The 26480-nt window shown below is 37.7% G+C and overlaps 1 protein-coding gene and 1 long non-coding RNA gene across 32 annotated transcripts in view; both read left to right on the top strand.

Moving 5' to 3' along the window:
- The window catches only part of LOC134480951 (uncharacterized), a 20121-nt gene extending 7120 nt beyond the window's left edge, over window positions 1-13001 (top strand). The window contains exon 2 of the long non-coding RNA XR_010056001.1: window positions 4460-13001. This is a non-coding gene — a long non-coding RNA (uncharacterized LOC134480951). The remainder of the gene's footprint in view (window positions 1-4459) is intronic.
- Window positions 1-26480, top strand: part of Robo2 (roundabout guidance receptor 2) — a 1567832-nt gene that overhangs the window by 997394 nt on the left and 543958 nt on the right. The window lies entirely within an intron of this gene.

The raw sequence follows: 26480 nt of genomic DNA, 5'->3' as shown, positions 1-26480 counted from the left end.
TCTTCTACTGCACCTAGGCTTCACCAATAGCCTCTCATAGGCTCTCTTCATGGTGCAAAGCCTCAACTCCTTTGCATGACCCCTTCAGTCCTGGGCTGCCAACTGCAACTCAGGCTGTACCTTCACCAATGGCCTTCCATGGCCTCTCACAGTGCCAAGCCTCAGCTGCTCTTCATGACCCCTTTGTACCCTCAAAACCAGTACTACGTGGGTGACTCTTACACATTACCAAGTACAGCTGCAGCATGAGGTACAACCTTGGCTATGTCTGGAACAGAGCTTCTTTGCAATCTCAGAAAACATTTCCCAGATTTTACCCCAGTGATGCTGGTCTCCTTTTAATCACCACTAATTTCTTAGCTCCAGCTAACCAGCATCAATTGTCCCAGTTGTCCCTTCTATTCTGGACTTTAAAGCCAGAGCCACGTGGCCAACGCTGCTTTCAATTTCTGCTGCTTTCTGAGGCTGGAAAATGGGCCCCTTGTTCTGTTACATTATTAGCAGCTTTCTGTTTTCCAACTATCTATGCTTGGCTGGCCTTGAACTTGCTCTGTAGACTGAGTGTCTCCTAAGCATTGGAATTAAAGGTGTGGTCCACCAGTCATGGATTAAGTTTTTCTTCACCTGGAACTTGCTCTGTTCTGGGCTGGCCTTGAACTCAGAGATCTGCTTCTCTTTGTCTCCTGGGATTAAAGGTTTGTACTACCACGTCCAGACTTAAATTTAGTTGGATGGGATCTGTCCCCAAGGATACTATTCCCTTAATTCAATTTAATATCCTTGAACGCGGGATTCAGCTCCATTTTACTTCCTGGTGTCCCTTTAACACTCGTTATATATTTTATATTTTTCCTTTCTAAGCTTGCTATACTTGCTTAGAAAAAGCACGGAGTCTGTTCTCTTCTTTCACCTTGTCTATCCCAGGGATTAAACTCAAATGCCCAGCAACACATTGCTGTCTTGCAGATGCATAAGCATACTTTAAGGTAATATTCTATGATCTCTCCATAGATCCAATCTTGTAGTGGTAATAAAGACATGATGAGCACATTAATAAATGAGAAAGTGAGTAAGTCTACAGCTTATTAGTGGAAAGTCAAGAAATATAGTGATTATGATTTAATTTTAAGGTATAGTCACTGCTCTTTGGTGGCATTCAAATCCCAACATTTCTCCAACCACGTGTGTGACAGCTAGCTAATCCTTTCTCTCTTCAATGGATAGCATCCTCTTCATTAAAATAAGCTAATTATAGGACCTCACCTCGTCATTGTTTGAATAATGTGATAAAATGTCTTGAAATCAGTAAGCTGCCACATAATATTAGACATGCTTATAGTAGATCAAAAAGAAGCATCTTCAGGGACTTTGGAACTTTTTCATCTGTAGTGTCAAGTGGAATAAAATGATATCTTATGGTCACAAGTCACTGGCATGTATGAAAACCCACCCAGTGTGCTGTGGCTGCCACAAATTTTAGTTCTCACATCAAGTGGATGTCTTCTATTATATCATTTTCTTTTTTTTTTAATTAACTTGAGTATTTCTTATATACATTTCGAGTGTTATTCCCTTTCCCGGTTTCCGGGCAAACAACCCCCTCCCCTCTCCCCTTCTTTATGGGTGTTCCCCTCCCCATCCTCCCCCCATTGCCGCCCTCCCCCCCAACAATCTAGTTCACTGGGGGTTCAGTCTTAGCAGGACCCAGGGCTTCCCCTTCCACTGGTGCTCTTACTAGGATATTCATGGCTACCTATGAGGTCAGAGTCCAGGGTCAGTCCATGTATAGTCTTTAGGTAGTGGCTTAGTCCCTGGAAGCTCTGGTTGCTTGGCATTGTTGTATATATGGGGTCTCGAGCCCCTTCAAGCTCTTCCAGTTCTTTCTCTGATTCCTTCAACGGGGGTCCTATTCTCAGTTCAGTGGTTTGCTGCTGGCATTCGCCTCTGTATTTGCTGTATTCTGGCTGTGTCTCTCAGGAGAGATCTACATCCGGCTCCTGTTGGTCTGCACTTCTTTGCTTCATCCATCTTGTCTAATTGGGTGGCTGTATATGTATGAGCCACATGTGGGGCAGGCTCTGAATGGGTGTTCCTTCAGTCTCTGTTTTAATCATTTTCTATATTGATGTGTTGATGGGTGTAAAGATAAAGAAACATCTGTATTTATACACAGACACCCCTAGTAATTCAATGGAGGCTAGACAGCAATGAGGACTGCCGACTTCTAAAGCACATAGTTTCCTTAACAGTTTTTCCCTCTTAGTTGAAATTGAAAAAAAAATAACCTATTGATGGTGAGGTTAGGGGTAAGGACAGGGATTTCTATATCTTGTCTTTGGAAGTTGTGCATAATATGCAGGATTTTTTTAATTGATGCCCTACGTTTAGATTGATATAGGAAGTATATAGAGAACCTGAATATCTATGACTCTCAATGCACTAAAATTACATACATAAATTTAAATGTATCTCTAGATTCTATAATGAATGAAATGAGTGCCTACGAGTTGCACAAAAATGTCAGGGAAATCACTGAACACATGTGATGCACTTTCCTTCATAAATTGGTTCCCTATCTTTATCTTATGTTTATGGATTTGTTATCATTTATTATATGTAACTCTGTATACTAGAAATAATCTAAGTTTTTTTTAAATTAAAGTTAACAAACATTTGTGTATTACTAGCTTTTCTGTAGCCTAGAGGAAGAAAGGTACGTTGTAACTTACACTTTCAGAGGAGTTATAATCCATCACATAGGACACACAGGACAGCTATGTCAGCAAAAGCATGAGGCTGGCCTGGTATTAAGGAATCAGGATAATGATATTTTACGGGAGAGAGAGAGAGAGAGAGAGAGAGACAGAGACAGAGACAGAGACAGAGACAGAGAGACAGAGAGAGAGACAGAGACAGAAAGAGAATTTAGAAGTGTGACCTCGCTATAAAGTCACAAAGTCACAAGCTAGTTTCAGTATGTAAATGTTCCTTAACCTTCATGTACATCCCTGAAAACTGGGTGACAGTGCCCCCAATACATGTGCTCTTTGAGGACATTTTGTATTCAAACCACAACAGTTAGTATGACTTATGAAATGGGGTGTAATATCAGTGTAGAACTGAAGCATAATTCTCATCAATATCCTTTTCTGGACCCTGCACATAACAGGCATATGACCTGTATTGAATTGAAGATGTTGTTACTCGTACCATTGTGCATCCTGCATAAATAAACTCAAAATTCAGATAACTAAATGACTAGGAGTGTAGGTGAACATTTACAAGAACAAAACTCAATGGTTTAAATTTTATCTGTTCCACATCACAATTTGTCCTTTTCTTATTCGAGTAGTTTCCATGAAGGCCAAATTGTGTGTATTTGGATTTTCAAATTACAGTTCAGTAAGCTCTCATACACGAATCTACATCAGGTGTGTATTGTTTGTCTAAAATCATCATAAACATTATAATTTTAACAATGATTAATGGTCATTTTCTATGAAGCATGTGGTGTCTGGTGTATAGTTATCCTTTTTATAAGATCTGTTATTTTTAAATTCCACATTTTACATTTTTGCTGAGTTGATAATTTTGTTCAATCATTCTTTAAGTTAATTTCAGATATATTTGTATAACTCTGTAGTGAGACTGTTTTCATCCACCCAGCACAGAGCACTTTTTAATTCACATGAACTGTAATTTAGATAATTCATGACTTGATTCTACCGCATTGGAAAACATACATTCATTAAAGAAAGAATCGAAGCAAGAGAAATAAATTTGCTTAGCTGTTTGTAAGGTAGGCTGGTCAAGTGGTTCAGTGAGCTTTGAAAATAACTGAAAACAGCAGAATTCAATCAGGTCGCTAGGAAATTTGACCCTATTTTTGCAAATATGAGACTCAATATGTTAAATGTGTTAATACATAAAAATGTTAAAGTAATCATTATTGGAAGTACGAAGGCCTTAAAATGTAGTGACTAATTGAAATGCCGGGCCCCTTTGTAACTATGGCCCTCTCATTACATTAAACCAGAAATTGAAGTGGACGGCAAGGCACAGAGAGGGTCTTTGAGACACTGATCTTAGCTGCAATGGTCCCTTTATTTGTTCCTATAACCTAATCTTATTATTCCTGGGGAATCGGATACACCCGTATTCCCTAAGCACCAAAGAGACACAAAACACAAGAACCAGGACATTTGCTGAATCATATATCAAACTGAGAAGAGATTTGTTAAAAATAATTCTTTTGAAGAATACATTCAGCTTCAATTGTATATCCTCAGCCGGCCACATGCTGGGATTTTTCTCTTGATTCCTGCTCCTTTAGCTTTTCCCTTTATGTCTTTCTCCTAGTTATAAAGAACATTCTAGCCTCTGATAATGACTTACAAGCTTTATTATAAATTGTTGGTGCTTTGGAGGTCTAACAAAGGATGCTTTTTCCCTTAAACAGCTACCGAGCCAATCATACAAGACGTTCTTTGGAGTGTGTGTTTGCTGCTTCAAGAATTTTGTGGAAACAGCCCTTTCTCTTAAAGAAATCGTCACATCATTTAATTTTAAGAATACAATTACAGTCGATGGTATATGAGGACCTTGCAAATCTCAGCAAAGGGACAAGATAAAACCACTGTGGTTCAAAAGTTCAGAATTCAAAGCATCAAAGTATAGGGCTGTAAGAAAGGAGATTCCTCTGGGATGGCCATCATTTCTTACATTCCCACCATCGCTTTGCTGGTTTGCTGTGAAAACCATTCTCCCGGACCCCCTCATTACAATTTCTGCTGTGACCAGCCATAGTCACTTGAAACTCCTGTTAAAAAGCAAGGCATTTATCCACGTTGTCAGTTTGTTTTCTCTATAGCTCAGAGACTAATCGCTTTCTCAAGAGCCAAACTTTACCATGTCCTTTATTTTTGGGAAAAGAAATTTTGAGGAAATGCCACTGTGTGGCCACAACATATTCCTTAAAAAGAAATATAATATGTTATTTAACAAAAGAAAATGGGCAGGAGATAATTTTAGCAAGAATTGGGTTATTCAATGCATATTTGAGAAGTGACCTCACCCCATAACTAAATCAACCCTAAAATGTCTTTTTCAACAAAATGAAAAACTAATGTCTTCATACAAGTGAGTCTTGTGGGCTGGCTAGCTGACAGGTCCTGGGGTTGGCGGCCATTTTCACACGCTTATCCATCCAAAATGGAAAACGGCTAAGTGAGACCAACAAAGCAATCTTTCCAGGAATGAAATCTGGTTAGGATACATGAGGAGTGATGTCTGGCTCAGACAGTGAGTCAACATAGGAAATTCAAAATTAACATTGCAAATGGATCAGCTAGAATGTTTTATTTAAATTGCATTTCAGTACACATGTACAAAATGTCAAATGTGTACACAAGACCAGATAATTTCCGAGAAGATATTCAGAACACCTTGTGTTTTGTTTTGCATAGATTAAGTATGGTTATGGACCTTATATTAAGTAAAAAACTTCATTTTTAATTTATCTTTAAAGTTTTATAAGGGGCAATTTAGTAGTCTTATACAGAAAAGTGCATCTTTAATTCCCAGTCTACAGAACCACTGTGTCCATGAAGTAATTCTAGGCTCCAGGCTGACAGGGCCTGTGGCTAGAGTTTGTTTCTTCACATAAGATGGTTAGTTGTAACCCAAGTTCAGCTGTGTCAAAAAGCAACATATCTGGGGAGCAGAGACGGTGCAACTGTTGCCAGCCCTTGACTTCCTCACAGAGGACCTGGAACTGGTGCAGAGCATCAGTAGGTTGTCTCACGACTATCCATGACTCATCAGACTCCATGGGATCTGAGGCCTTCTTGGACCTCCACAGACACTAGAATCTATGTGATATGTGTCTGTGTTTGTGCATGTGTGTATATATTGTGTGTGTATTATATATATTTATTATATATACACATACATATATGTAGGTTAAAAACATTTATTTAAAATAAATAAGTGTAAATTTTAAAAACTTGACATTTTCTTCTCACGCTTACACTTCCTTTCCCTCATTATTTTTTTCTCTTTTAATTAGAATTTTCTCAGTCCTAGTTGGAAATTCTTAGATCAGAACCTGAAGAGCAATATGATTTTCTGCCTACTATTGCCTGAAATTCTATATGAAAATAGTATCATGTTTCTTTACCTCAGAGGGGAAAATAGATAGCATAAATACTATAATACGAATAAAATACCACGAAAATAATAATAATATTCACACTTATTTTTAAATGTAGAAATCAAGCCACTAGTTGCTTCTGTAAAGACAGAAATTATCCAGTAGTCTATGTGCATTATGAAGAGAGACAGAGCACTTTTTGCAGCATACCAGAGATAATCAGCAATCAATCTACTTATTAAATACATAGGAAATCCACAACATGACTTTTTCTGAAGACCCAGTTCCCAATTTGAACACTGTAAGACATTAGAGAAAGAAAAAGACACATGGCAGGTCTCTACCCCAACCCAGTCCCAGAAGCTGTAATGCAAAATTGTGTAGACGAGATCACCTTGTCATGGGGTTTTGATTGAACTTCATAAGCTGTCTCTCTGAGTAGATGGGTACAAGACAAACCTAGCTTCAAATGACAAGCACACCGAGTTATGGCTATGCAAGAGAAACTGAGGCTGTACTTGTCAAATGATCGATCACGTAGCAGTTTTGTTTTGAATTTGATGATCTGCTAACGAAAGCCATGGTTTCCTTTTGGTAGAATAATCTTCCATGCACACAAACTAGCATCCCTTTGTTAATATAGTTAAAACAGAATATTATTCAAAGTTTTATTTTAAAGATAGAAATATGCAGAAGTCTTAAAATATCTGAAATCTCTAAGTGTTTTAGCATATATTATACCCATAAACAAAGCTTTCAGGACTATTTTTGGCCTTTAAATATATATTTAATATATTATTAAACATACCTACATAGGTGTGTTCAGGCAAATTCTAAATAGAATATCTTCTTTTCAAATCTCTATTACTTTTTAAATGGGAAAAAATATTTGGTGTGCTACACACTAGAAATTCACCGAACCTGGTAAAGTTCTATAATTCATTACTTGGCTCTCTAAAAAGAAGAGAGCTCTTTAAGAAAAAACTTTAGAGTTTAGACATGAAGAAGGTCATTTAGCCAAGATCAGTTACCTAGCCAGAGGAGGAGACAGAAGGATTACAACCCAGATGGTCTGGTTCCTGAGCTCATGTTTCTCAAAGGCTCTGTAATTCATTTACTTATTTGTTCCTCTCTGACAGAGCCTCTTGAGTGTTACGGGAGCCTCTTGATATTTCATTTGCTTTTTCTGTGTTGCACTTCCTAATTTATCCCTTCCAAATTTATTTCTGAAAAATGTGCTTTTCATCTTTAATCTTGGGAGCCTCCTCTCCTCAGAAATGTTTCTGGCCCCTCTTCCCCAGGTATTGGTAACCAGCTCTCAAGGCTTTATGACATAGAAATGGCTCATTGTGACTAGCTAAATAATACCATTCAAAAAGACAAAACTGTACACCGTGAAGAGTCATTTCTCTCCATTCTGTAACGGCTCAGTCTGTATATGTAAATTTCTTTCAATTACAAAAATAAAGCTAACACCCATATTCCAGAAAGAGTACTAGACACAAAATAACAAGATATTATGGTGTAGACGTGTATAAATACGAATTTGCATCTGATCTTATATCTAGACACATTTGGAAAACGCTAACATGCACAGATGGCCAATGCAATCTACTTTAGTCGACAGTAGAGCTCATAGCACAAGTGTTCTGGGATCTCTGTGACAGCTTCCCTACAGATGGCCTCAGACCTTATGTTAGGAATGGCTGACTTTGCACCACGGCTCTTAATCACCTTTAACCACACAGCAGATTCACTTAAGGGTGGCAATAGGCTTGCTTCTTCTAATTTCCATGAGCTTTCTTTTTCCTAACATAATTTTAGAAGAAAAAGAAATGCCTGCATTTTCGTTCTTTCACAAAGACACTTTCTGAAATAGGGTTTTTTAAAAGTTTTTTTTTTCTTTTTGGCCACATGAAAATTTTAGTTCAACTACCTAGCACAATTATTTTTTAAATACAAGCATAAAATTGAATCATAAACTTAATTATGATTTTTAAAAAGTAAGTTTACTCCAGGAATCATGCTCTGGTAGCAGGGTTCTTGTCAAGCACATACTAAGCCCTAGTTTCAGTCCCCAACACTGTATAAAAAGGGTCTGGAAGGACATGCATTTAACCCTATGATTAAAATGTAGAGAGAGGGATATCAGGAGTTGAAGATAATCTTCATCTACATAGTGATTTCAAGGCCAGCCCTTGCTACATAAGTGCTTATTGAGAAAGAGAGAGAGAGAGAGAGAGAGAGAGAGAGAGAGAGAATAATGATCCACACTTCCTCCTTTCTAAATTATATTTACAAAATGCCTGAAATATTTGTATGTATCAGCATATGTGTATATATACATATGTATGATATATATACATATACACATATGTACATATATATGATACAGAAAACATGTTATATATTTGTGATATAAATGTCAAATGGTCTTGAATTCTAACAGTCTAATGACACTATCATAATAGCCATCCTTAGATAGGATATATGGGCAACTCGAGACTTGTCTCTTGTTGAATTTAATTCTTTGAAAGGTAGGTACTTCACCTGACTAAACGTTCATGCTTTTCCCTTGATGGTTGATTGGAAGTCCATAGTGAATTTCAAAAAACAATATGTCTTAAACAGCAGAGGATATTTCAGTTCATAGAATCTGAAGTAAAGTGACAGATTATAAAGACCACCATTAAATGTGTGAACACTAACATGGGCGAATGCTGTTTGCATGTAGACCTCAAAGACTCCCTGGTGTGATTCTGAGTCTTACTTCCTCACAGCCCAGTTCAAGTCGTGACATTTCAGAACCCTCTGCGTCATTTTTCAGATAGAGTACCATTCTCACTACAATCCACATAGTTTGTGATGGGAAATGGGGAGCTGGCTGAAGCCCAACTGACTTGACCCCATAATGGCTAGCCCTTCCTGCAAACCTCCAGGTAGTGAGCCCACTGCAAACAATACAGAGGGTTCAGAATCCACTCCACCTCTGACTGAATGAAGACGTTTAATAACAGTTAGTAACCTTGTCTGGACCATGATGCCCCTGGCCAGAGGCAGAACATATAATGGTTCTCTTTCTATTGATTTCTATTTGGGCGCATTGTGTTTTCCCACCCTACAAGCTGCTTCAGTTAATGCTTTGTCTGACAACTTGAGAAATGTTTTATAAAAGTTAGGACATGAAGATAAATTGAAAAATCTCTTGTTTTATAAATTCTGTAGCCGAGCGGGGCTTTACATAAAACAAAATATATGAAACATCACACTTAATTTGATTTTTAAAAAATGGTGTTTTATTGTGGTTATCTTACAGTCCTGTGAAAAGTCAAAGTATAACAAGTGATTAAAACCAATTACAAGTTCAGTGTTCACTTTAATAATATACGCCTTATACTGACACAAGTCTTTGCTACTGAACACTGTTTCCTTCCCGACTTTATATTTTCATACCACCATTTGCCAATCATGCTGGAAATGACATCCGAATATAAATGCTCGGATGCAAATTCGAAACCAGAGCCAAATAGCAGAAGGGAAAGTAAGCAGTGCCTGAAGTAATCAGACTTAAACTACCAAGTTCACGGCATGCCCAGGAGCCCTGTATGGCTCAATCATTTTTGGCAGTGCACAGCATAGACGTTGTTTTCTGACCAAGTCCAATTCACTGCCCATAATACATTATATCGGAAATTGAAAATGATAAGTTCAGTGCAAAAAAAAGTGATGGAATAAATACAAAGTAGTGTGTACTTCTTGTAATTTCTGGAAATCCTAATAGATTTTTATGAGTGGGCTGGTTAATAGGTTTTAAAATGTTTAAACTATTGTGAATCAACTTTGGGCAGGGACGACCTTTTCCATCACTATAAACAGAGGGCAAGGTAAGAAATCATCTTGCTTATTGAAAGCTATATTTGACTAACTGTTGGTGCAAGGAATTATTTTATGCTGCCTAACAAAAAAAATTTAATAAATTTTTGAATGAACTCAAAGTAAACTGACATCATTATAATTATTTTACTTCATTATTGAACTCTAAATAAGGGGGAAGCTGTAACCTTAAGAGATTTAGGTGAAATATTCAATTATATTTACTGTACATTTGAGGAGTACACTTGAACTGAATCCTCTTTACTGGAAATGTGGGATATTTGGGTGGAAACTATCTGATAGATATAGCATATAAGTATACATCTTATAATGATAATATATATACTTTATGCATATTATGTAATATATTATATATTATAATATATTATGCGATACACACACATATATATATATATATATACATATAAATATATTGTATGCTGTCTTCTCATGGGATGGGAAATGTCTTTTCTAGTAAACTGTTTGCTTTACAAGCACAGTGACCCGAATTCAATTCCTAGAAACCAACCAGCTACAAATGGCAGACACTATGGTATGGGGCATGCTTAGGGGCAGAATCCTGTGACTCATTGGTTAGTCTTTGTAGATAATTCGTCAAGTTCCAATTGAGAAAAAGATGCTATTTTTTAAAGCAGGATGAAGGTACCTGAGAAAAGATGTTCAAGGTTTCACATACCTACACACACACACACACACACACACACACACACACACACACGACAAGCTTTTCAATTCTCAATGAATGCCATATACCCTCTCTTCATACTCTTATTCAGTAAAAGCTACACAGCAACTTGAAATTTCTACAAACAGGGTCAAGAAACGTTCATTGATTTAATAGCTACAGAGAAATTGATCTTAAATATGAACAAAGAAATGTGTCCCTGAAACTAACAAAAGTTCTCTTATGCCAAATTGTGCCCAAAGATTAAAGAGAAGGATGTCTTTGTTGTATTTGAAGACGCTAGCATAATAACACATCTGGTCTCACATTTCCTTGCCTCACGGAGTCATCAAATACACTAAAAATGGCCCAGGAAAACTGCAAGTGGAGAACAGTTTAATTTATTGGCCATTCTTGGCTGCTCTCTGGTCTCCCGAGGTGTTGAAGTGATGTTTACACAGCTTTCCTTAGTCCCTGAGTCTCCTGAGGCTAAAGTTTGTTGCCTAGGTAAGTACAGGAGAGGATTAAACTGCTGGCCTCTCACTAAACTGCCTGCCTCTCCTTGATGCACAGCAGCTGAGGGAGCGAAGATTCCCTGAACCTATGGAAATACTGCAATTGTGACGTAGAAAACATCGAGTACTCTATTTTTTTTTTACACTTACCCTTTTTACATCCCACTCACTGCTCCCCTCCTGGTCACCACCTCCACAATCCTCCTTTCTCCCTTCTTTCTTCCCCTTTTCCTGTGAGCAGGTGGGCCCTCCTGGATATCCCTGGACTCTGACACTAAAAGTCTGCTAGGCCACGTGCTTCCCCTCCCACTGAGGTCAGACAAGGCAGCCCAGCTAGAATATATCCCACAGACAGGAAACAGCTTTTGGGATAGCCCCTGCTCCAGTTGTTCGGGATCCGCATGAAGGCCAAGCTGCATATCTGATAAATATAAGCGGGGAGGCCTAGGTCCAGCCCATGTATGTTTTTGGTTGGCGGTTCACACTCTGAGAGCCCCAAAGACCCAGGTTAGTTGACTGTGTTGGTCTTTCTCTGGTGTTTGTATCTTCTTCTGGGACTGCAAAGCTCAGCTAGTTAGGAAGAAGCTGAAAAATGAAACACCGCATCCTTGCCTTTGAGTTTCTAAATAAAATGGCGGAACCAGAAATGCCAGATACAACTAGGCTAGAAGAGCTACAACAGCACACTGCGATCACATTAACAAAATGTCAGCAGGGGAATCCCCTCAGCCCTCGTAGAGCTTAGGACCCCATGAAGTGGTCCCTATGTTGGACCAGTGAGTTACTTCCCCCAGAGTAGAAAAGTATGTTTAGTATGAATGGAAGTAAATAGTCTGTTCTTTCTCTATGCAAATGAGTTATGGCATTGAAAATGGCTTTAATATTACTATTAGAAGACCACAATGATTGCCATGTGTTTCCCACCCTTGCTTTCCTAACTTATTTTGCCTCTTTTATCTCCTCTTCTGTCTTTATCTCTCTCCTTCCCTCTCAACAATTTATTGAGATTCGATTGCCAATAATCTAGCAATTAGCATATATAGTTTGATATTTTCAAATGCATTTGTCCAGTGACAAATTTCGGCCAATTGAAAGCACGTCCTTCACCCAAAGGATAGCTTTCTTCCCCTCACCCTCAATGTCAATTTCTTTCCTCTGCTTAGGCGATGCCCCGTCTTCTTGTCCTATATAGTATAGACAGAGTTGCCTTTTTTTTCTTACAAATATACTCATGTATTATCCTATTTTTGGAGAATGGATTCTCCACTGAGCATGTTTTCAAAGGGCATTCATGCACACATGACATTTTTATTTTTACTTTATTTCTTTTTTACTGCCTAACATTCCATTCTAAGACTTTAACCCATTTTGTTCCATCCACAACTTGAAAGATACCTGGATCATATTATTATTTTATTATTATGAATATTGGATCATAATATATGTGACTTTGTGTGTTTACATGCCCTTTGACTTTTTCTTTGTCTGTACGCCTGAAGTAAAATAGCTGAGTCCTAGAGTGAAGCTGAGTTTAATCTTTGAGGAACTGACAGACGGCTTTTCCAAGTGGATACACCATATTACATTCTTACCGGCAGTTGGTAGTGGGCAACAGGTTGAGATTTGTAACCTGCCTCCTCTCTCTCTCCCTCATCCCTTCCTTTTCCTCTTTCTCCCTCCTCCCTACCCATACCCTTTCTTCTCTCTCCCCGTCTCCCTTCTTGTTTCTTCCATTTGTTTCTTTTAGTGGTGATTAAATAAATTGTCCTCTACATGACTGACATGTACCAGAGTGGCTGAAGCATATACTTCTCCCTCCTCTTACTTTGAATTTGAGACAAGTTATTAAGAATATTTTTGAACTTACTCTGTTGCCCAGGCAAGCCCTGCATTTGGGTTCCTTGCCCGATTGGGCCTTACGATAAGCATCCTAGTGGATGGGAAGCCATATCTCCATTTGTTTTCTTTTAGCCTTCCCTCTACCGACTAGGACTGCCGTGTGACCATTGGTCATACACATATCATTATCGAAACAAGTCTTTTCAGGTCTTTGTCTCTCTTTTAATTGGTAAAATTTATGTCTCATGATTGAGATTGATTTATATATTTATATTTTACACATTTGTCATTAATTAGATTGTATGTGATGTGGACATTTTCTCCTATTCTATAGGCTGTGTCCCCCACCTTCTTCAAGCTGCGCTATAAAGCAAAGCATTTTTTTCATCTTGATGAAGTGTATTTTCTAGGTTTTATTATCATTGATTTATTTCCTAATTCATAAAACGTATCACTAAATATTAACTCCACCTTTTCTACTATGAGTCTCCTCCTCATTTCCTGAGGCTTGTGGTCCATTTTCACTTCACATTTGTGTGTGGTAGAAGACAAAAGTCCAACTTTGTTCTTTTCACATGTGCCTATTGAATTGTTGTAGCATCGGTGTCTAAACTGTCATTGTTTTCTAGTTAAAAAAAGAATTGAATAGTCATGAAAAATCAGTTGATAAATTAATTAATATAGCCCAGGAATGCAAACGTTCACTATAACTCAGGTTCAAGTCAACCCAGAATTTTGACCCAGTGACCTGAGCATCTATTCAATTTAACTCTCTCCTGATTGTTCTGCATCACAGTGAGCAATGGAAAGAAGGGAGGCAGGTTCCCCAGATTTGTCCTTTTTAGAACGAAAAACTAAAGATCATAACTTTTTCCTTTTTGAAGATTCCTGTGATGTTCTTGAGCCCCTTGCATTTCATAGGAATTATAGGATGACTGTGTGAGCTATATTACTGTTAAACTTAGACTCTGAGCTATTACATCAGAATGAAACTGGTTGTTTCCCTTTTGGCCACACCCCTTCTCTCCCTCCTGTGTTCTGCTTCCCACACTGGAACTAAAACTTCCAGCTGCTTCAGGTCTGTAACTGTTGAAGAAGTGTTATCAGACCCCGTATCAAATTCAGGAATGCCATTATAGAACTAGCATAACACAAACAATGTAATTATTAGTAATGTAGAATGATGATACTGGTTATCAGTAGACATAAACTTTTAAAGCTCCAACTTCAGTTTCACATTTATGGAGAGTCTACTTTGGTAAATTTACTAAAATCAACAATTTTAAACTTTTAGTTAATGCTCACATTTTAAATTTATTACATAGTAGAATTCAGTTAAAATATGTACTATACTGAGTGGCTTTAAAATACGTGTTTTGGTTTTGGAGAATCAAGATAGTTTAGCAATAGCTTAAATGCAATCATGGAACCTGATTTTTATCCCTATAGCCTAGGTAAAGACGGATTGAGAGAACAAGCTAAACAAAGTTATCTTCTGGTCTCCACACAGAGGCTCTCACATACACACTCACACCTCACTCATACTACCCCCCAACACACACACTCACATCTCACACATTCCCCCCACTTATACCTGTACACAGAACATGCACACACACACACACACACACACACACACACACACAGATATGCATGCCATGATAATAAATTTGTAAATTAAAAATAATAAAATATGAGCTTTCAAAAATAGTGGCTAGGAAATCATGAAATGAAAGCACTGTGACCCATCATAGAAATTAGAACTATTTCTGGCTTTAAGGTGACAAAATCAGTATGATAATTATTGCCAGGAAACAGCTCATGTTATGCAGGAATTAGCTAAGTCCACCTTAAACGTTGATTCAACAGGTGGCATATAACTTAAGCGTCAGTGAAAGAACATAGTAGAACTCTTAGCTATATATAGTTTCAACAATAACATATCCGATGCCAGTATTTCCTGAGGATTAATGATCAACTGAAGAGCCTGTGGTCCTAGGGCCATTAACTCCGGGTGGTCATTAATTCTGTTGGAAATATCTTACAGCAAGGACATTCATTACGATCACTTCCCCTCTCTTAATACAAATTTTGGCTGGAGTTTTGTTTAAACCCTTTTTTAAAAATTTGAGACCATTCTTTTCTTGTAAAGTCAATGTCTAAATAATGCACATTTGAAGCCCATACAGGCTTCAATGCTGCCTGAGTTTTATGTATTTTGGCATTGTTTGCTTTCTTATCGCTCTGTAACAGAAGAAATAGACGTTTTATTCCTGTTAGTATGCTGGCTCCATATAATAGAGAGGCAAAGCATCAATGCAAATGGTTCCCTGAACAGCGTCCATCGGTCAGGGATTAAACTGATGAAGTCCAAGGTGCAGAATGTGGACTGTGCTTGGTACTGATTGCTGTGGATTGAGTTTCTGAAGTGAAGTCACTCCTTCAAGATTTACGTTTGTGCTCTCAAGATTCAGGTCAAACGTACTATGATGTTATGAAACTAAGCTTTATTGGACTACTAGAAAGCATGACTTCTACCAAAACCTCTATTTTCAGTTACTTACTCATCGGAAAAAGCATCATAATTTTCTTTAATTCATTGCCATAGAGGCCTGATGTCTATGAAAACAATTGGCATTATCTCAATTAACCTTTTCAATTTTTAAGCGAAAAAAATTTAAATTATTTTATCTATCCTAAAAGGAAATTTGCTTTAAAAAATAGATTAACCTTGATTTTTAAACCAAAGCGTATGCATGTGCATATTCATATGAAAGATGAATCATTAGCACATGAAAATATGAGCACAAATACATTACACTTACTGTATCTGATTGAAGCCAATAGGAAATAAAATACCTAAACTCCTAGCCCAGCGAATAATCAATGTCTAGCCGATCTGGCCACATTAAAGTAGAATGCACAGCCCCACATTGCCTAACATGAACATGAGGTTAAAAAAAAAATCACTGTCGCCTCTGATTGACAATGAAAGTGCCAAAAGCATGCATATTAGATTAGAGCTAACCTAATTGGAGGATGTGGGGTATTTGAAATACAGTAATAGAAGCAGGCGCTAATCTCTGTCATGATATGCCATGTCACCAATGCTTGAAATTCCATTGGGCAATATTAATTCAAGCAGAGGTCTGAGCTACTAATAAATGAGGCAAATTGAGTCAATTACTAATTTCATGCTTTTATGATTTGGGGTTTAGCTAGATAATATCTGCAATTTAATCCACTACTCTCTAGAGATCTTGACCATTTACAAAGAACATGCTTTCGCGGACCTATTCGCACTCTCCATTTTGTTTAAGTTCCTCCCTGCCGTGCAGTGGGGGAGGGGGATGCCTGTGCCACGGTGTTATTTTCTCTCTCCAAGCTCCATCTGTGACTTCTCTTTGATTGAAATCTTCATCAGGCTTTATGGCTAAGTTCCTTGCCTTCTAGCTGGATTTACTCTGCCTCCTTTCTCTTTGGAAAACAGGAATCATAAAAGGCAAGGCAGAATTCCAGTATTTGTATACTTTCATTGGAAGAGTCAAGGAGTGCAAAAGAATTCAGGCACCTTAGAAAAATTAACCTGATCTCCCAAGTCTTTTACATGGAATTTAAATTTACATTCAGCTGGAACCTATTTACTAAGAACTGGTAAATCTCTCACCTCCAGTCTCTCCTCACAAAATGACACGCCAGTTCTCCAAGATTCTTTGTGTCATTGTTAATTACCAAGTTAATTTCTGCATAAATGGATAGGCCTCTGGGAATAATTTCAAGTTCCTCAAAATGATGAATTTCATTTTGTTTACAAGTTAAAAAAATGTTTCATGGAAGCACGTAATGAATGAAAAGCATTTTAATAATATTCTAGTTATTTAACTTTTTATAAACATGTAGAATTTAAAACAATATCAAAATGACTAGTTGAAATAACTTTCACCATGTATTCTTCTGCTTTGAAAATTATTCCTCTTACTTTGGGAATGCATCTACAGACTGGATTAGATTGGTTTGGAATACCTCACAATAAACAAATGCAACCCTTCACCTTGTGCAGAAAGGCCGCTAGAACACCTCTCATCTTCTCTCTGAGAACAGATGTTTTTTAAAGTAATCATATTTAGTGCTCATTTGTATCAACCAAAAGGTATCATTTTGAGTATGTTCTTCCCAGTATCGCCAAGAACCAAATAAAAACACTTTAAAGCATGTCATTCCAGCGGTGGCTAACCTGATTCTGAAGAGGTCAGGAAGGGAATGGCTAGTTGCCAAGAATCCTCTTTGGCCAACACCCCACCACGGAGGAGAAGTAAATTGAGAGTTGAGCCAATTATGCGAATAAGTCCAGCTGAAAAGCACTTTCCACAAAAACTCCATCAATAATTTACCTAGGTCGCATTGTGGAGTGTGAGCAATTATTAAAGTCAGAGACACAGGAAAAGAAATATTATCCTTCCCTCTGTCATTCCTTCTTTCCCTCCTTCCCTTCCTTTCTTCCTTTCTTACTCCCTCCTGTCCTTCATTTTTCCTTCCTTTCTCCCTTCTTTCCTATCATTTTCCCTGCTTGTCTCTCTCTTCCTCCTCACCCCCACCCCATCAGTTGCTTTATTTCCTATTTCTCCCTGCTTCTCCAGTGGAGATCAGCTTTCTAATACCCCTGCCACCCCAGGGGAATAATTTTCTTTGTTTCAGGAGGCCGGGGACATTACTGTCTTTGATTCTTTGTTCTAACAACAAAGCCTATAAAAAAATCTTTTTTAACTGCAGCCTGTGCTCTGGGAGTCAAGGATCAGGAAGCCAAAGATGTTAGCTGAAGAGAGCTATGCACTGTATTTCCATAGATGTCCTACAAGGGGAGGGGGAGCCCTGGCCTGATGCTGCTCTTAGAAGTATCAAGTCCCCTGCTGTGATTTTCAAAAAATGAATGGACACAGCATCAAATACTGTGTAGTAGTCCACGGCTGACAGTACACACGTGTCCTATTTCTTCGGATTCCTTATCTCCCTAAGGTCCTAATCCATGTGATTAAAAGTAAATACTAAAATTACCCCACTGTTGTTTCCACTGAGGAATAGAAGAATTGGTAATTTACCAATAGAGAAAACCCTCGCTTAATATAAAAACTTTACTGTGTTAGAGAGAGAAGGTACATGCATGTTCTGTAATGGTAACCGAGATCTTACACTAACCCTGCCATTTAAGAACATTGCATACAATGTCACATTACCTTTTCTATACATCTGCAACTGGAGGCTCAGAAAGCTTACATTAGCTGTCAGTTGCACTGATTGGTGAAGGCTGATTATATGCCTAAGCAGTATCATTGCCCAGCTGACGTACGGCACAATATACCAGGCGAAGACTAAGCTGTGGAATCACTGCTGTCTCTTGGTAGCATTAGGATGCAATATGGAAGTTTTCCAAAACTACCAATCCACTTTTTCAGATAAAATATATGTCGTGCCATTGTTTTAGATTTCTATGTAAATTATGAAACATACATATACATGTGTCTCTGAGTACTATATTGTAGCACAACATTAAACGAGACATATACCGTGTTTATAGGCTGCTTCACTCCTATTGTTGACAACGTTTTAATAATAAGGTAATTTGGTAAAAAAGCACTAATGTAAGACAAAGGAGAAAGATGTCAGAGGTAAGAATCAACAGTAATTCAGCAAAAGTGATTCATAGCAGATGTCAAATGTTAACTCTGTGCGTATGTGGACGTGCGTGCATGCGCATGTGCGTGGGCAGGCATGCGTGTCTACAGGTACTGAGTTAGAGAAGATGCGTGAATGAGGTTATGCTTACCTTTCTCTTACATCTAATCAATTATTCACTCTCATTTCTCCTGAGTCTTATTATTGCCAAAATAGTCATGGATGTAAATGAGCGGATGCTTTAATTGTGTGCTTTCGTTTAGTCTTGTGAGACACGATGGACCTCAGAGTGGTTACAGCTATTACTGTCCTGTCCGACTTTTTCAACTGAAATTGCAAAGCTTCTTGAGAAGTTGTTTTGCTTTTGTTTCTTGTTGTCTCCTCTGTACTAAAAGGTGAGATAAAATGCAAGACTGCAATGCAGCATGAAAGGACATATTAATGTGGTGAGATCATTCAATCATTCATTGTATCCCTCATCTCTCTCTAAAATTCTCAACTTGGAAAGTCTTAGATCAACATTCATTAAGCTACTTACTTTTTCATCTATGTTTTTCTAGCCATGACATATGGGGAAGAAACATACAACCCATGCAAAATGATAGAAGGTAGAAGCATAAATTAGTGTAAATGACATCAAGTTGTCCGAGTTTAAGGCAGCAAATTGTACGCAGCATTGTTTGTCAAATCTCGATATTCAGTGTGCACCCCAGTGCTGTTACTGTCACATACCAAGGACCATGGAAGCTTGCTTCTTTCTGTGGGAAATGACGGTAAAGAGTTAATTGACCTCATAGGTAGCAATGAATATCCTAGTAAGAGCACCAGTGGAAGGGGAAGCCCTGGGTCCTGCTAAGACTGAACCCCCAGTGAACTAGATTGTTGGGGCGAGGGCGGCAATGGGGGGAGGATGGGGAGGGGAACACCGATAAGAAAGGGGAGGGGGGAGGGGGATGTTTGCCCGGAAACCGGGAAAGGGAATAACACTCGGAATGTATATAAGAAATACTCAAGTTAATAATAATAATAATAATAATAATAATAATAATAATAATAACAATAATAATAAAAGAATGCTTTTATAAGATCAGGTTGTAGGCAGGTTGTAAGAAAATGTAAGACATTTTCTTAATTAGCTGTTAATGGGGATTGATGGTACTGCCCTTTGACGACCACTCCTGGACCTGTAGTCTTGAGTTCTATATGAAAGCAAGCTGAGTAAGCTATGGTAAGTAAGCCAGTAAGCAGCACACCTCCATGATCACTGCATCAGCTTCTGCCTCAAGGTTCAGAGCACCCTTAAGTTCCTTTACTGACTTTTTTTGAGGATGAATTATGAGTAGACACCTAAGCCAAATAAACCCTTCTTTTTCTCCAAAAAAAAAAAAAAAGAGTTAATTGAAACCTTTGCATAACAGGCTGATGCGCAACATTCTAAATCATAGAAGTAATTAATCTAAAGGCAATAGTGTCCCCAAGTATGCACTGTTTTCTAGTTTCCACTCTCTGGATGCAGTTTTAAGCCATCAATACCAATTACAATGAAATATTGTCCATATTCTAGCAACAAAGCCTACAAAAAAATAATCCTTTTTTAACTGTAGCCTGTGCTCTGGGAGTCAAGGATCAGGAAAGTCAAAGATGTTAGCTGAAGAGAGCTATGCACCGTATTTCCATATTTCCATAGATGTCCTACAAGGGGAGGGGGAGCCTTGGCCTGATTCTGCTGTTAGAAGCGTCAAGTCCCCTGCTGTGATTGTCCATGTTTTATAGCCACCTTCAGCCGGGATTTCTCTGTTTATTGAGGGAGGTTGTATAAATCAGGATTGTACGGTGCTGTTTGGTTTTGCTTTGCTTTTTGTCATGAGATTCATTGAGTTTTGAGGAGTTTGAGGCTATAAGAAACTGGCAACCCAGAGAAAAGCAAAGAGAAAAAGCCTTTACCATGGAAAATACCAATAAATCCCTGGTGTTAAATTAGTATATTATGCTTTTAGCCTATTAATATGCACATCATGGGTCTCTTGACATTTATTGATTGCCCATTAGAAATTAAGTAAGTAGATCATTAGTGGAAGTAGAAAGATTTCAACTCTCCCAAACAACTATGTCTTCGTTCAAAACCCTGCGTTTGTCTTCTTCATTCCGGGAAGGCTGCTGACCCCAACTTTGAAGTCATATATCCTCAAAGCCAGGGCTATGTGAGAGCCTTTAATCACATACTCTGTTGTACATGTGGGAAAATATGTAGTGAAAAGTGCTCCCCTCTCATAAATACATGTCTAGATACAGACTCCCGGTTTTCAAGGCTGACACTTGGTTTTGGTTCTGATCAGAAAGTTCTGTCCATCTACAAACACACACTTTTTGACTCTGTGAACACGACATACTCTTCCACTGGGAGAGCAATGCATGTTTGAATCACACACCACTCATCTCTTCACTGCTCCCTCACGGAAGGGACAGCCAGAAAGAGTTGGAGCTTGGCTACTCTCACTCCCATCTTTTCACTTGCCACTTTGAACACTTCCCAAAGCTCCTCAAGGCCATGAACATATTACTAAATACACGTGTATTTCATAAATATAAAATTTCATAAATAGCATATTTTGTTTCCCCCAAATCAAATCTTAAACTCGAGGCTTTACTTTTCTAAATTACAGCAACCTGGGACCATCCCTGAGCTACAACCTTGAGGGGTTCTTTAATGTCTCCTTGGTAAAAATAGTAGCAGTCTCTTGAAAAATTGAGGTGTCAATCCATAATTTAGTGAAAAAAATTACCTTGTGCTTAGGCTGTGGTTTTGTTTTTTTGTTTTGTTTTGTTTTTTTTTTTTTTTTTTGCAAATGACATAAAGTTTAGGCTAGAAGTCAAATTTTCTTTGAAAATAAGAAAACTCTGTTATTTCTGTACATAAGCTTGTGCTCCTTGATGCTGAAAAGAAACATTTTCCCCTGCAAGAACAAACACATTTGACCCAGGAAAACAATATTGCCTGCACTTCAGGGTCTTGATATTGAGCAGGGACCACTTTCTATCAATAATCCAAGAACTGTGAAGTGTTCTTTGCTAGAAAGCTAAATTGCTGAAAAAATACCGAAGCATATTTTAAAATTTCCAAAAGTCTCTTTGTTTGTCCTACCCAATTTTTAACAAGGCCAACAACTTACTTTCAGTGTTAATTCTCTCATAAAATAATAAAAAAATTAGCAATGTAAACAAAATATCATTCCATCGTGCTAACTCAAGTAATAAAAAATTTGAGAAATTAAAATTTAAATATCTGCAAAGTCACAGATGTATCATTCAAAATTAACTCTTATTTCTTCTAGATCACTACCCACAATGAATTCCCTCACATCATATAATGCCTTTAATGTGACTTTAACATAGTACTTGAAATTCTTCTAGCTAAAGCTGGGTGAGTGACCTTCTTAGAAAAATAAATACAGCTATCCCTTTTCAATGTGGGTAAAGAAAGCTTGCAGTCATTCACACCTCAGTGTGAATTGGCTTAATTAGCACATTTCCATCCTAAAGTCTCTATTTAAACAGGAAAAGGACCCAACACTTTGATGAGTAAAGCCACTCTGGCTTCCTTGGATCCTAACATAGGGAAACACTTTTCTATTTCAAAGTCATTTAATGAACTCACTTAATTCTCTCTCTTTCTCTCTCTCTCTCTCTCTCTCTCTCTCTATATATATATATATATATATATATATATACATATATACATATATATGTATATGTGTGTATATATGTATATGTGTGTGTATATGTATATGTGTATGTATGTTACATTTGAACAACCATGGTGAAGAAAAGGAAACCCTATCTTTGTTTTGATCTCATTTTTTGGCAGCTTTTTGTACATATATCAATGGGAATAAGTGCTTCTTACAGACAACTTGTACATCATTTGAAAACTTGATGCCTTTATGAAACTTCTATTAAACAGACTGTCCTGCTTAAATGGAAGAGTCTTATTCTTCATGGGACAGTTTACAAACAGCTGTGACTACCTCCCCAAACAGTTCTCCACAGACCCACGTAATAGCAATCACCTGTAGATCGATTATTTTAGGAGATGAATAACTTGAACTTTTCGATTATAGCAGTCAGTGAAAGCAAGGACACAGGAAGTAAAGATGAGACTAAATTCAAACAAGAAACCAACAGATGCCATAAATGTTATCCAAGAACTTTGGGAAAAGGAAAAATATGGAGACTCTTTTCAAGATATCTAGAGGGAAAACTTTAAAGGCCAATTCCTAGTCTCAAGTAATTTGAGTTATTCCGAAATATAATGTGCCCAAGGTTTGATAGTTTCAGGTAATGTCCACAAACAGTTAATCCTATGGAGGCAAAAAGAACACATAGTTACCTAATATCACAAAAGTTAGGGTGACAAATAATATCACTCACAGTCTTTAGGTGTGAAAATCGTGGCTCCCAACCTGCTGTACATCTTGATTCTGTTAACTATATTTGATGCTACTTCCTGGTAGAAAAAAATCACATGCAGTTAATTTACTGCAAACTCCTTTACAGCTTGATGTTCCCAAGGGAATGCACAACCAGCCTATGACTAATTTTTGCGCCTAAAGGAGTTGGGTGATTAATGAATTCGGTGTGCTTGTAATTCCCTGGAAGGGCTGAATCAAGTGAACCTTCTCCCACTGTAGACAGATTTGCCAAGTCTTTGGTGGAGGGTAAACTTGTTGTAGGGGATGCATTTATGTGCTTTACAAATGCTTTTTTAAACAGTCTTAATTGTTTTACCTACTTATTGAAACAATCTCAGCAGCGTTTCAACTTAGAAATATATGTAATTAACTGAGAGTCCAGATCCGTATTTAAATCCTTAGACCAATGAAAGTGTGCCGAAATGCCTACTGGCCTTTTCCCTAATGTTCCAAACCCTTGGTTTTTCTGTATTTGGATTAGACTTAGTGCTCAAAACAAGAATGTTGTAGATGAAGTGTGTTTTCAGTCGTTTGTTTTGGGAAAGGGGCCCTTTAGAGTTATAAACTGTGTAAAGTCCCCGGCGTGTGCCTGGGTTGTGGAATGAATTCTGGGATCTTTAACTGAACCAGCACTATCTGTCGATGAATTCTGGGATCTTTAACTGAGCCAGTACTATCTGTCACTGTGACCTGCACCTGGGTGGCTGTAATTCTGACCATAATTAAGGTTATGGCAAATAAAAACAAGGATCTGCTTGTAGAAAGCTAGCCACATCTATAATACCCTTATCCTAGAATATGCATTCCTTAAACTTAAACTGAAAAATGATCAACCTCCCCCGTGTTATTTACACTTAAAAATATCTCTCTATAGCTGAGCAGTCGAAAGCTTTTGTCACATGATGCCCTGTTAAGATAACATCCCTCAGTTGAGAAATGTCAATCTTGTCCTATCCCCTGGAGGGACTGTATTCTATTTAATGGTATCTACTCTGGCAATAATTACAGAAATTCCAGGTCTTGACTAAATACAGAAAAGGCCTACATTTTAGCAAGGAATGTGTGACAAAGCTGGTGACATGCATCGAGAGCTCTAGGGATTTATATCACACACATTTTTAGAGAGTTGTGTGCTTTCGACTCCCATTAAGACTCCTAAAGCAGGCAACGTTTCACTGGCCTAGCCATCACATGTTTCTGAAATCCTAGTAATGAGAAAACTTGGGCTGGAGAGATGGCTCAGCCATTAAAGGTTAGGCTCACAACCAAAAATATAAGAGAAAACTTCCATGTTCTGTTCTGTATATTGCTTTCCTATGAATTTAAATATATAGATAAGCTTTCATTGTTGTGTGCCCCTCAGTGCAATAGACACAATACGTGATCTATAAAATGTATTTTCTTCATTTTCTGGCAGATGTCTCATTTTCTCCATTATAGGATTAAGAACAATTCCAATCGCTTTATTCTCTAGATATCTTATTCTCCCTTCTTAGACCTGATGGTCTAATTAATGTTCAGGGAACAGAAGAAGAAATCACCAGTCCTTGATTTGGGTTAAAAACTCAAACAAGGACATTTAAACTTCTACCAGTTGCTAACTGACCAGTGAGAAGTCATTTCACACATGGTCTGTTATCAGATATGAACGGACTCCATTGATCGAAGATGTACAGTCAGACCTTCAGTGTACAGCAGGTCAACATATGCCTGGATGCTCTCTGGAGATCACTGATCCTATATGAGTCATTAAAATAGTAAATGCTCTTCATTGCTGAGGACTTATCCCTAAGATCCCATCCTCAGTCTAACAGCAGTCCTTCCTCTCTTCTGCTATTCAAGGCCCTGGGTCTCCTGTTGGGCTCGAACTCATTTCAAGCGGAGTGATTGACCAACCATTTTTCTGGAACATCTCGATATGCATGCTTGGAAACTCTTGCATTTAGTCACTTAAAGGTTGTTGGTGTTTATAGCTACCTGGTTTCTATATATGTGTCTTCAATAATTTAATATTTCTTGATGGAAGGATTTATGTCTTTATATGTGAATTTCTTAGGAGTTTATTTAATCCAACAAATAGTGAACCTGTTCAATGATTCTGCCAAAAGTTATTTTGTATGTAAAGAAGTAGACTAGTGTAAAAACTGCATTTGCAAAGCATTACTACAGCGCAGTGGTAAACATTTCATATGCACGATGTTCTCTAATTTAGAATTTCTCAGATATGATCTGAATTGTATCCATTTGGAAAGAGCACAATGTTCTAGAGACAGAGATAATTTCCACAACATGACATCACGTGCCATAAGCCTTAGACTGTCCAATTTAGCATTTGCTATCAAAGAACCAGGAGAACAACATTTGATAAGATAATACAAGAGTGATTCTTTCTTTGTATATTTGCTGCTAGAAATAAGCACTGATCCCAAAGCAGGGAGCACTGTTTTCATCCCCAGCAGAGAAACAACGGTATGATTCTATCCCTTTTACACCCTGGAACTTTGCTCCATAAATGAAATCTGATACCATCCTTTGAATAAAAATAGTCCAAGAGCAGAGCTATTCCTTTTAAACAGACTCATTTAAAAGGAGAAATCTAAATTGGAATGTCAGCCAATGCCAGTAGTAACAGAGTTTTGGCTACAAAACAATCAGTTTACGGACTTATTAACAGTTCGTAAAATGTATGGCATTCTTCTGGTTCTTGTCACTGGTGAACATTTGCTCTGAATTTACAGCAGACCGAAGCACCGTTCCGTAAATATTAAAACTGGTTGTGACCCATCTCCATGGAAACATATCCAAACAGTAGAAATATGCTTTCCACAAGAATCTTACTACTTTCCAGATCTGATTCGCAGTACATGATACAACCAGACAGGAGTGTTGAGAAGAGCTCAGCCTGGGGATTTTCAAAGCTTTCCACATGGTCGAAGTAGGCAGTTCTCTATTTTATAAGAACATCATAAGCCATCAAATCCTTGATACTTCCTGAATTTAAAATGGGTCAGCTGTGTCTTCACATACATACTATTAACATATGTCTATACATACTGTTAACAGAAGACTCCAACAGTTATGTTATCAGAACCACAATACTCATGCTATTAAGCTCACAGTGTCCAAACTATCATGTATTTTTTTTAAAAAAAAAAATCTAAATTTTAAAACCCCAGGCCAAACTTTAATGTAGAAGTTGTATTATATTATTATTTTATAGGAAGGGTTTTCTTATATTTGTCAGTCATCTATTCCATAATAACATAATTTTTTAAGTT

The sequence above is a fragment of the Rattus norvegicus genome, chromosome 11, assembly GCF_036323735.1.
Source record: "Rattus norvegicus strain BN/NHsdMcwi chromosome 11, GRCr8, whole genome shotgun sequence".
In the NCBI taxonomy this organism is placed as follows: domain Eukaryota; kingdom Metazoa; phylum Chordata; class Mammalia; order Rodentia; family Muridae; genus Rattus; species Rattus norvegicus.
Note: the sequence above shows the minus strand (reverse complement) of the source record. Positions and strands in the feature narration are given on the sequence as shown.